The following is a 10,049-nucleotide window of genomic DNA, read 5'->3' on the forward strand; positions in this document are numbered from 1 at the left end:
ATATTGTCAACAAATGTGAAAAAAAGAGGAAAGAAAGGGGGGGACCCTCACACAGTGATAAATCATATACAAATCATAAAAAACACCCAGTGCCTATGGACACACATAGGGCCTCTGTTTGAGTGACATGCAATCATGCAGGTAGTGGGTATTGTCCTAGTAGGAAAATAAATATACACCAACACCTTACAAAGATTCTGCTTACCAGATGCAGATAAACATATGTGAGTGGATATCGATCACTGAATAGTATTAGTGAAGGGGTTTCAAACGTGCAGCAAACCACACAGAGTTCCTGCTTACCAGATGCTAAACTTTGAAAAAGAAAACTGACACAGCCTAAGGAAACAGCCTCCTTGCATAGAACGATGTAGACCCATCATGCCAGACATGTCCAAAGCTCCGCGATACCCATATTATAAAAGATATGGTAAGATAGTGTGATACCTTTTAAACTTATTTTATTTTAAAACGAAACCTTTTGCGTTTCATCATAAGGTGACGTTTTCAATGGGGAACGGGCAGCGTGCTAAGCAACCACCTAATATACATGCACCAAGCCTCACATTGAGTTCTAATAAGAAAATGCTGAGGCGCCATCTTAGATGTGGGCGCAACCAGTACTCCTGTTTGTATAGGAGAGGAGAACGGTCTGTGAACCCATAGGGATAACATATATCACATGGGCCTAAAAACACATCTCAAATAATGAGATTAGATTTTATATCAAAACCAAAAATTAGCATAAATCATAAAATAATATAATTTAACTCTCTCCATAGAGTAATTAATGATAATTATAAAAACAATTCTCTAAAAATTATAATTAATATGTGTTAAATATTAAATTTAAATTGGGTTTTTGTTTATATGTACCAATAGCAACCTCTATTGGGACCCAAGGCAGCCCAGATGTTTAAGAATTGTCAATAAAAGCGTTAACATCTACATCAATATTTAGCCCATAGAGCGTATAGGTTCTAACCCTATGGATCCAGGACATCTCTAATTTGGAGATTTCACGCTCCATGGAGCTCCCACACCAGTGTGGTTTGTATCTGTCAATCCCCAAAAAAAGGGTATTGGAGGGGTCCCTATTGTGCACTAAATTATAATGCTTGGAGACTGAATGGTTCCTGAACCCTGTTAAAATGTTAGTAATGTGCTCATTTAACCTAACCGAGAGAGGGTGTTTGGTCCGCCCAATATATTGCAAGCCACGTGGGCATTGCAACAAATAAACCACCCCAAAGGTGGAACAAGTGACAAATGGGGTAATGGTATGGGTCTGACCTGTGCTAGTAGAAACAAAGGACTGGGTTCTCCTATCTAGGCAACTATTAAAAGAACAAACCCGACATTTTTTACACTTGTAAAAACCAGTTAACTGATCAAAAAAAGTGGTCTTATTCACTGGGGGGGTCTAGTATGTTGGGGGCAAACCTATTTCTGAATGAGGGAGCCCCTCTAAAAACTATTTTTGGTCTGGATGATAGAACTTTATTCAAAACCCTATCATTAGTGACAACATGCCTATGTTTGGGGACCAACTGTCTCACCTTTTTGTGCTGAAGAGAATAAGTGGTGACAAAGGGTACTCCAAGCTCCTGACCTAAATTGTTAGTCTGAGATTTATCACACAGCAGTAGTTCCCAATCCATCTCCTGCACTTCTTTAAACGCAGATGACAAAGTCTCAATGGTGTACCCTTTTTCCAGGAACCTACCGGTGAGAACATTACCCTGTGTTAGGAACATTTGAGGATCCGAGCAATTCCTACGCAATCTCATATACTGACTCTTGGGTATTGAGTTGAGCCAAGGCCTATGATGGCAGCTGTCCAATGAGATGTAGGAATTGCGATCGGTATCCTTAAAGAAGGTAGATGTAGACAGAACACCACCTTCATTGGTCAAAGTAAGGTCCAGGAAATGAATCTGGGTCTGACTCATCTCAAAGTTGAGATGGATACCCCGGTTATTTTCATTAAGGGAGGACACGAACTCATGAAGCTCCTGGCCATCACCATCCCATAGGAGGAGGATGTCATCTATATACCTCGCCCACAGGATGAGATGGGAACTCCTGTGGGCATAGATGACATCCTCCTCCCACTTGGCCATAAAAAGATTGGCCAGGCTGGGGGCATACTTAGCCCCCATAGCCACGCCTCGACTTTGGCGATAAAATTTATTGGAAAACCAAAAATAGTTGTGGGAGGCAGCATATTCGAGAAGCTCCATAATAAAAGAAATCTGACGTACAGGGAGTCCTGAATCCCTCGTCAGAGCGCCCTCGACCGATTCCAAACCCAAATTATGTGGAATTATGGTATATAAAGGAGGTCACATCAGCGGTCACCATCCATAGGCCTGGCCTAATATCTATGCCTGAAAGAAGATTCACAATGTGCCGTGTGACTTTTATATAAGAAGGCATCTTTTGAACTAAGGGCTGCAGATAAAAATCAATATATCTGCCCACCCAGGATGTGATTGAATCAATGCCACTCACAATGGGGCGTCCCGGGGGGCAGATAGGGTTCTTATGGACCTTGGATAAATAGTAGATGGTTGGTGTCCTAGGAGCCTTAGGGATTAGAAACAAACTTTCTTTATCTTTCAAAATGCCAGTGGAGGTACCCTTTGATTAAATTTTTCTCAAATCTCTTAAATAACTATTCTTAGGGTCCGAGGGGAGGGGGGTATAGGTATCAGTGTTGCTAAGGATCCTGCCCATTTCAGCCATATAATCCCTGCAATCAAGTACCACAATCCCTCCCCCCTTATCTGCAGGACGTATAACCAGATCTTTGTTCTTATACAAAGAATCTAACCCTACTTGGATAACTCTAGAATTCTTGGCTTTCCTGACTTCCAACAAATCAAGATCCCTTAGGATAACATCCCTAAACACTTTTAATGTGGGGGCAAAGACCAGGGGGATTGAAAAGGGATGCATTGGCCAAACCTGAATGTACAAATTGATCCGTGGGTGGACAATTCCTTGTGATAGGATTACCAATCGTGTATCTTTTGATGTTTAACCTACGAACAAACTTATGGACGTCCATATAAGTTTGAAACCTATCTAGACTCCTAGGGGGGAAAACTTAATACCCTTGTCTAAAACCATTTTATCGGATTGGGACAGTTCTTTAGTACTCAAATTGAAAATGCCCTGACCTGTTAAGTTCTGGCTCTTTTTTGCTCACAAGCACCTCCCCCCTCTAGTTCCTCGCTTTTTTCTACCGGCCTCTTTAGGCCTTGGCCGGATCTGGAAAAACCCCAAGTACCTGATCCCCTAGAGGTCGGGACAGTGTAATTGGGGGTGACCACATCTTGAGTGAAATAAGATGTAGAAGGGGCTTGAACATTCTGCTGATGTCCATAAGCTCCAAAAGAATCAAGACCATCGTCACAAGGATTGGCATCACTTAATGGAAAAAATCTATTTTGCGTGGGTAAGTTGTATTCCCAACTAGCATCATAGGGATCTTGATATGGGGGTTTTTGAAATGAATCATAGTTGTGATTAGGTCTCCACCACTCAGGATATTCTCCATGTTGACCCCGCCCCCTATTAAAATTTAGTTGGCCACGGCTTCTAACTCCTGTATAGTGGCCCCCTCTCCAAGGGGGTGGCTGGGTAAAGCGAGGCCCACCTCCACCTTGAACGTAATTTGATCTGGGTGGACCAAAATTATAGGAATAGTTGGGGGGGGGCATTACTAGATTTGGTAGTCCCTGATGATCTCAGAGGAGATTGGTAGTTCTGAGGACCCAAACTTTTCTGTGATTTATTAGGGGGACCTTTTTATTGTTTTTAAATGGTTGGGATTGTCTCAAAGGACCATTAGAATTATCTCTATAGCCCTGAGTGGATACCTCCATCACAGTGTTTGTCTGACCGGCGAATCTTCCAACAGTTTTTTCTGCCAGTCAAAAACAACATTGTTACAATAATCACTCAGATCACGATTATATTTTTTCTTTTTCTTATACTTTTGATCTTTATCCTCTTTTTCAAGGACCTTTAACAAACTTTGTGATCTCTCCCTATATTCATCACTGTCCTTGCTGACACTAAGTTTGTCTTTAATAACTTTATTCTCAGTATCAATTTTGGTCAACTTCGCAGTCTTCCTATCAATCAAAAACTGTAGGAGTGATAGGCCTGCTTGATTGAAATATTTAAACCACTCCTCCAGCTCTGACTCCCCCTTTTGGGGAGAGATTTCCCATCTTAGACTTCTCGGGACCATTGAATTTTTTATATAGGTCCCCAGATATAGGTCCCCAAAATATATTGCAATATAAAAATATAAAATATTGTGCAAAGTACAAAAGTTTTTTTACACATGGTGTATTTTTTACAACTCCAAATATGAACACATATTTCTCCATAAGCCTGACATGTTTCAGGACGATGTCCCTTCTTCAGAGGCGTTTTTAGGAGAGAAACATGGATGTATTCTGGAAAACAGGTAAGATAAATTTAACATAAATACATTGTTCAGGGCAAAATCGACATTATGCCATCTGAAAATGTCCAATATACAAACCAATATTGATTTTTATAGGGAGAGTTGTGTAAGAATGTACGAAAAAACAATTTTCTTGGAAGGCTTAATAAACTTCCACCGCCAGTTGTCCTCCAAAAGGATGATGGACTCCATCCGGGCTCAAAGAAGCCCACACAAAGGCCCCAAGATAAAGGACGACCCCCACCACATTCACAGCAGAGCCCTAAGGGATAATTTAAATGATTTGATTTATTACATTTAGTTATATGATTTGAAAAAATACATATCAGAAAACCCCATAAGAAAAACTACCACTCCTATAACCCATGTATCAGAGCTGGCTACTTTTCATCTTCATTTAAATGTTTAGAAGGAAACACTTTATGAATAATACCTTCCTATGCAGTTACAAATAACTGCAAGGAAACCAATAGAGATAACTTAGAAGTAGGGGAAAAGAAGGGGAGAGAAAATTCTTCTCCCTTTCTTGGAAACAGCAAAGCATAGAAATGGAAGGAGATCTAATGACCTTTTAACATACTTTTAAATATGGATGCAATCCACAGGTGGCTAGGGCGTTGTTGCTTGTTGGTAGGTGTAGTTTGCACTGTGCAGGACGCCATCTGCAGGCTTTAAAGGCTGCTGGTGCCTGCGCAGTGCTGATCGTTGTAGTGGTGTCAGCAGAGTGGGATATTTGGAAGGGCTGCGTCATTGCGTTTAGCGCGATGACGTCATCGCATCGCGACGTTAAAAAGAAAAATGAAAACAAAGCAAAATGCGACGCTCCAGACCGAGGAAGGGCAGGGGGAAAGGAGGAGAAAAGCACATCCAGTGACATGATAGTCTGCTTGAAATGGAACCAAAGCATTTCCATGGCAACCACCCACTACTGGAATAGTGGAGGAGCGTCAGGCAGATAAAGCCCACCGGCGCGATACAATTGCGATTGCACAGCCAGCCGGGGCCAATCGGGCATGCAATGTAAATTAGAGGCCACGATCTCCCATCAAAGGATGGGAAGAAAGGGCCCCCGTGAGCCGGGCGGGGATAAACCGAAACCCAAACGGGATAGTAGGCAGCAAAAATGAATGTACCTATAAAGATCTTCAAAAAAATATTGAACTATGAACTAGTCTAATTATGCATCGAAAATTTATATTAATAAGTATATGGACATAACCAGATACACATAATGGAATTGTGTTGGACAGCAATGGGTACAAAACAAAGGGGCAGACATAATTTTGATTATATGAAAAGACATCCAACATCAAATTATGTAGTGCGATATTCTCGTCAATTAAATCATCAATCACATCATATCAATTTTTTATCATATAATATTGCAATAATATGTAAATAATGAATATGCCTTACAATTACACAGTTTCTTAATTGGATGTTTAACATGTTAACTGAAAGTATGGCGCATTTTTATTTTTAGATGACAGTCACTCTTTTTCACATCCCCCAACACAAAACCGTCCAAAAATGGACGGAAACTAATTAGAGTGTTGAGTCCTGGGAACAGAGTTGCATTGAGATCGGCAATCCAACGGACCTCCCTCTGGAGTAAGATCTTGTTCCAGTCACCACCTCTACTGTCCGGATGAGAATGGTGAAATGAACAAGGGGAAAGTTGCCTGCATGATGGTCTGGCACATGTCGCCATAGAGGGAGGTCTGGGTTCGCCTGTCTCATGCTGGTGATGTGTCGTGCTGCTCTCTTATAGAACTCCAGTTTCGTTTTGCCAACGTAATAACATTTACATTGGCATGTTAGAACTTCTGGCTTCCTCGACTGTTCTCTCAGATCACCCCTGCATCTCTGCCTGCCTCTGCTTCCTGTACTGGCCCTGGCTTGGACTTTTGACTACGGCTCTGTCTCTTGATCCTGTACTTTCCTGCCAGCCTGTTGCCAACCACCGCCAGTCCTCGACTGCGAGCCTGCCTGCCGATTGTGTACCTTACTGCCAGCATGTTGCCAACTCCTGCCTGCCCCTGACTCTGCAAGTTTTCCTGATGGGCTTTTCCTGAACCAATCCAGTGATCAGCATCCCACCTCCTCCACGAAGGCTCCGGTGTTCCTGATCCTGCCAGCAGGCACCTGCACCCTTCCGCTGCCCTAGCAGCCCTGTATCAACCTCCAGGGGTGCTAGGACTGGGACCGTGCAAGAGGCCACCCTTGTCATTTCGGACTCCACTGTAAGGTACGTGACAGTACAATCCAGCCACATGGAGTCTGAAAGGTGGGCCTCAGCTATGGATGCTCTGTGCCAACAGATTGCAAACCTCACTCAAGCAGTCAAGGGCCTGCAAGATGGCTGCATCAACGGCTCGAACAAAGAGTGGAGTCTCTCTCTCCAAGCACCTCAGCATACTGGACAGCCCCAGCACCTGCATCACCTGTTTCAGCTTCTACACCCACAGTAGTGGTGCCACCCCCAGAGCCACGAGTTCCTGCTCCTGAGAGATTTATGGGAGATCGCAGCAAATTTTGCGCTTTCAGGAATGCCTGCAATTTGTATTTCCTGCTACAGCCCCGCACCTTCTCTTTGGAAAGTACCAAGGTGGGGTTCATCATTTCATTACTGCAGGGAGAACCCCAGACTTGGGCTCATCACCTATTGGAATAAGCCAGTCCCTTGCTGAATACTATGGACTCTTTCTTGGATGAAATGGCTACATTTTATGATGATCCTCAACGTACCACCACAGCCGAGGCCAGCCTCCACACCCTCCAGCAGGGTCGTAGGCCGTGGAGGACTATGTTACAGACTTTAAATGGTGGAGTTCCGACACACAATGGAACGACGACGCTCTCCATTTTCAGTTCCGCCTAGGACTTTTGGAGGCACTTAAAGATGAACTGGCTCATGTGGGGATCCCCAATTCCCTAGAAGAGCTGATCCAACTGTCTATTCAAATCGATCGCCGGCTGAGGGAGTGAATATCTGAAAGGACCAGCCAGAACCGGCCCATGTGGATGCTACCCAGGGTACCTAGCCAGCCACCTACCTCTGCACCCCCGCTACCTGCTCCCATCACTTAAGCTCAAGAGCCAATGCAATTAGGCCTGCTTCATTCACCATTGACACCAGAGGAAAAGCAGCGCCGTAACATGAATAATGAATAAGGGAAGAAAAAAGAAGTGAGGGGAGAGGGAAAAAGGGAGGCACATGGAGAGGGGGTGAGGGGTGTGAAGGTGAAAAAATAAATAAAAAGGTGAAATGGTAATAAGTGCAGCCAAGGGATATTGGTGTTTGAAAAAAGATGAAGTAATGCAGTGATAAAACTGGATTAAATAAACTAGAGAAAGGACATACTTACACAGGACCAATTGAGTCTAAAGGGAAGCAAGGGCTGCCAGATAGGAAGTTTATCTGATTGAGGAAAAGAAGGGCCAATAATGAATTTCTGTATTAATAAATGCTGATTAAAAGAAGTATGTATGGGGAGGAAGGGTAATATCAAACTAGGGTTAATTCAGAAAGGAAGAAAGTTTGTAAATACTGTCACTTATATTGGTCATCCATATAGGACAAAGCCAAAACCCTGTATACAGATCGTCTAAAACCATCTACCAAACGAAAAGTGGGAGGAAAAGTTCCTCTAAAAGACGGTAACAGGTGCTTGTGTTTAATGAACCAGCATAGTTATACAGATAAAGCAAATGGATTCAGAGGGAAGGTCAGAAACATTAGGCAGCAGATTTATGTTGGAAGGAATGGCAACAGAGGAAAAGTTTGGGAAATACCTTGTGCAGGAGGATACACCAAAGTGGTAGCTTGTCCGTCATCTAAATGTGATGTAGTGAGAGAGGTTTAAGTACACTTACATGCCGGTCACGTGTCTGCCGACAGCCAATGGAGCGGGGGACACGGGAGAACGGCAAACAGACACATGAGAATGGGAGTAGAAAACTACATTACCCATAAGACAGCACGGACTGTGTGGGGAGAAGGAGGGGGGGCAGGCACTTGAGCAGCTGACATAGCCCATTTAGTGGGCACACCTCTATCCTCTATCTCCGCTCACAAGCTCGTGGGGGAGAAAGGAAGGTAGAACTAAAGTGTAGATAAAAGTGAGAGGAATGGGAAGAAGTAATGATGAATAAAGAAAAAGGTTGGATGGACAAAATGAATATATGTAAATGGTTAAGGTGGAAGATTGTGGGGGGGAAGTACAGCGCAGTGCCAATCACATTGCTGGTAGAGAGTAATTGAATAATGATAACATTAATGGTCAAAATAGTGGAGGGCAATTAAGAAAAAATAAAAATAAAAAATAAAAAATGAAAATGAAATGTTTCCCTCTCCCCTCACCTCTTTTTTCTTTTTCCCTCCCACACCCCCCTTCCCAGTTTCTTTTATTTCCCCTTGTTTCCATCCCTCTTTACTCTCAATCCCCCCCTCCTTTTCTTTCCATCTTTCCCCCCAAACCCCCCCCCCCACTTTTCTTTTTTTCCACTCTCCCTCCCTAATTCCCTTTCTTCATGCTTTCCCTCTCTTTCATTCTTTTCCCATCCCTTCCCTTTTCCTCCTTTCCCTTCCCCCCTTCCCCTCCACCCTTCCTCTCCTTCTCCCCCTTTCCCCCTCCCTTTTCTTCCCTCACTTCTTCACATTCTTTTCTTTTTCACCATATCATACACATTATTCCTTTATATGGCAGACACGATCCTACGGCCCCCATTTGGGCCCACCCAGGCCAAACCCTTCCTTGTACAGCGCAATGTCCGTTTTCCTATTCCTGGTTGCATCCTTATAACAGGTAACTATTTATCAGTTGGCAGTTACACTACCTAGCTATGGACAGTCACTAACATCTCTCTTTTTTTCTTCTTGATTATATAATTCGAGTTACTATTGTTGATGGTTTCTAACTGTATGTTTATTCTACTTAGAGATATATCCAGCTTGGTCTCTCAACACATATCCCCTGAGGAAGCCCCAACGGGCGAAACATGTAGGGATTATAAGTGCTGAGTGACCCCTTATTTTCTGAGTTGTTATATTATGCACAGCCAGCATAATTTTTTAAACCTTGTCTATGTTCAATAAAATGTCATTTATATTTTTTATTGCTGTGATGTCTGTTTAAAATTACTTACCTGGCGCCTACAACATCCCACCAAATTTTCTCTCTATCAAGATCTACTAACATTGCTGTTCCTGTTTCCCTACAGCTTCCAGGAGGGGTACTTCAGGTCCAGGCATAATTGATTCAGGCGCCTGTAGCTGTTTCATCGACCATGCCTTCGTCCTGCAACACAATATTCCTCTGCGATCTACGCAACAGAAACTGTCCATATGATTAGCGATGGGTCCAACATCAAATCTGGGCCCATCGTCCAAGAAACTCAACCCTTGCCCGCTGACATTTTACCTAACCACCAAGAACTGCTGTGCCTGGACGTTCACTCCTCACCACTTTTTCTGATCATTCTGGGGATGCCATGGTTGCAAGCACACAACCCACAGATAGATTGGACAATAGGCAAGGTGGTCTTCCAGCTTTCCTATTGC

The sequence above is a fragment of the Aquarana catesbeiana genome, linkage group LG01, assembly GCF_042186555.1.
Source record: "Aquarana catesbeiana isolate 2022-GZ linkage group LG01, ASM4218655v1, whole genome shotgun sequence".
NCBI classification, from domain to species: Eukaryota; Metazoa; Chordata; class Amphibia; order Anura; family Ranidae; genus Aquarana; species Aquarana catesbeiana.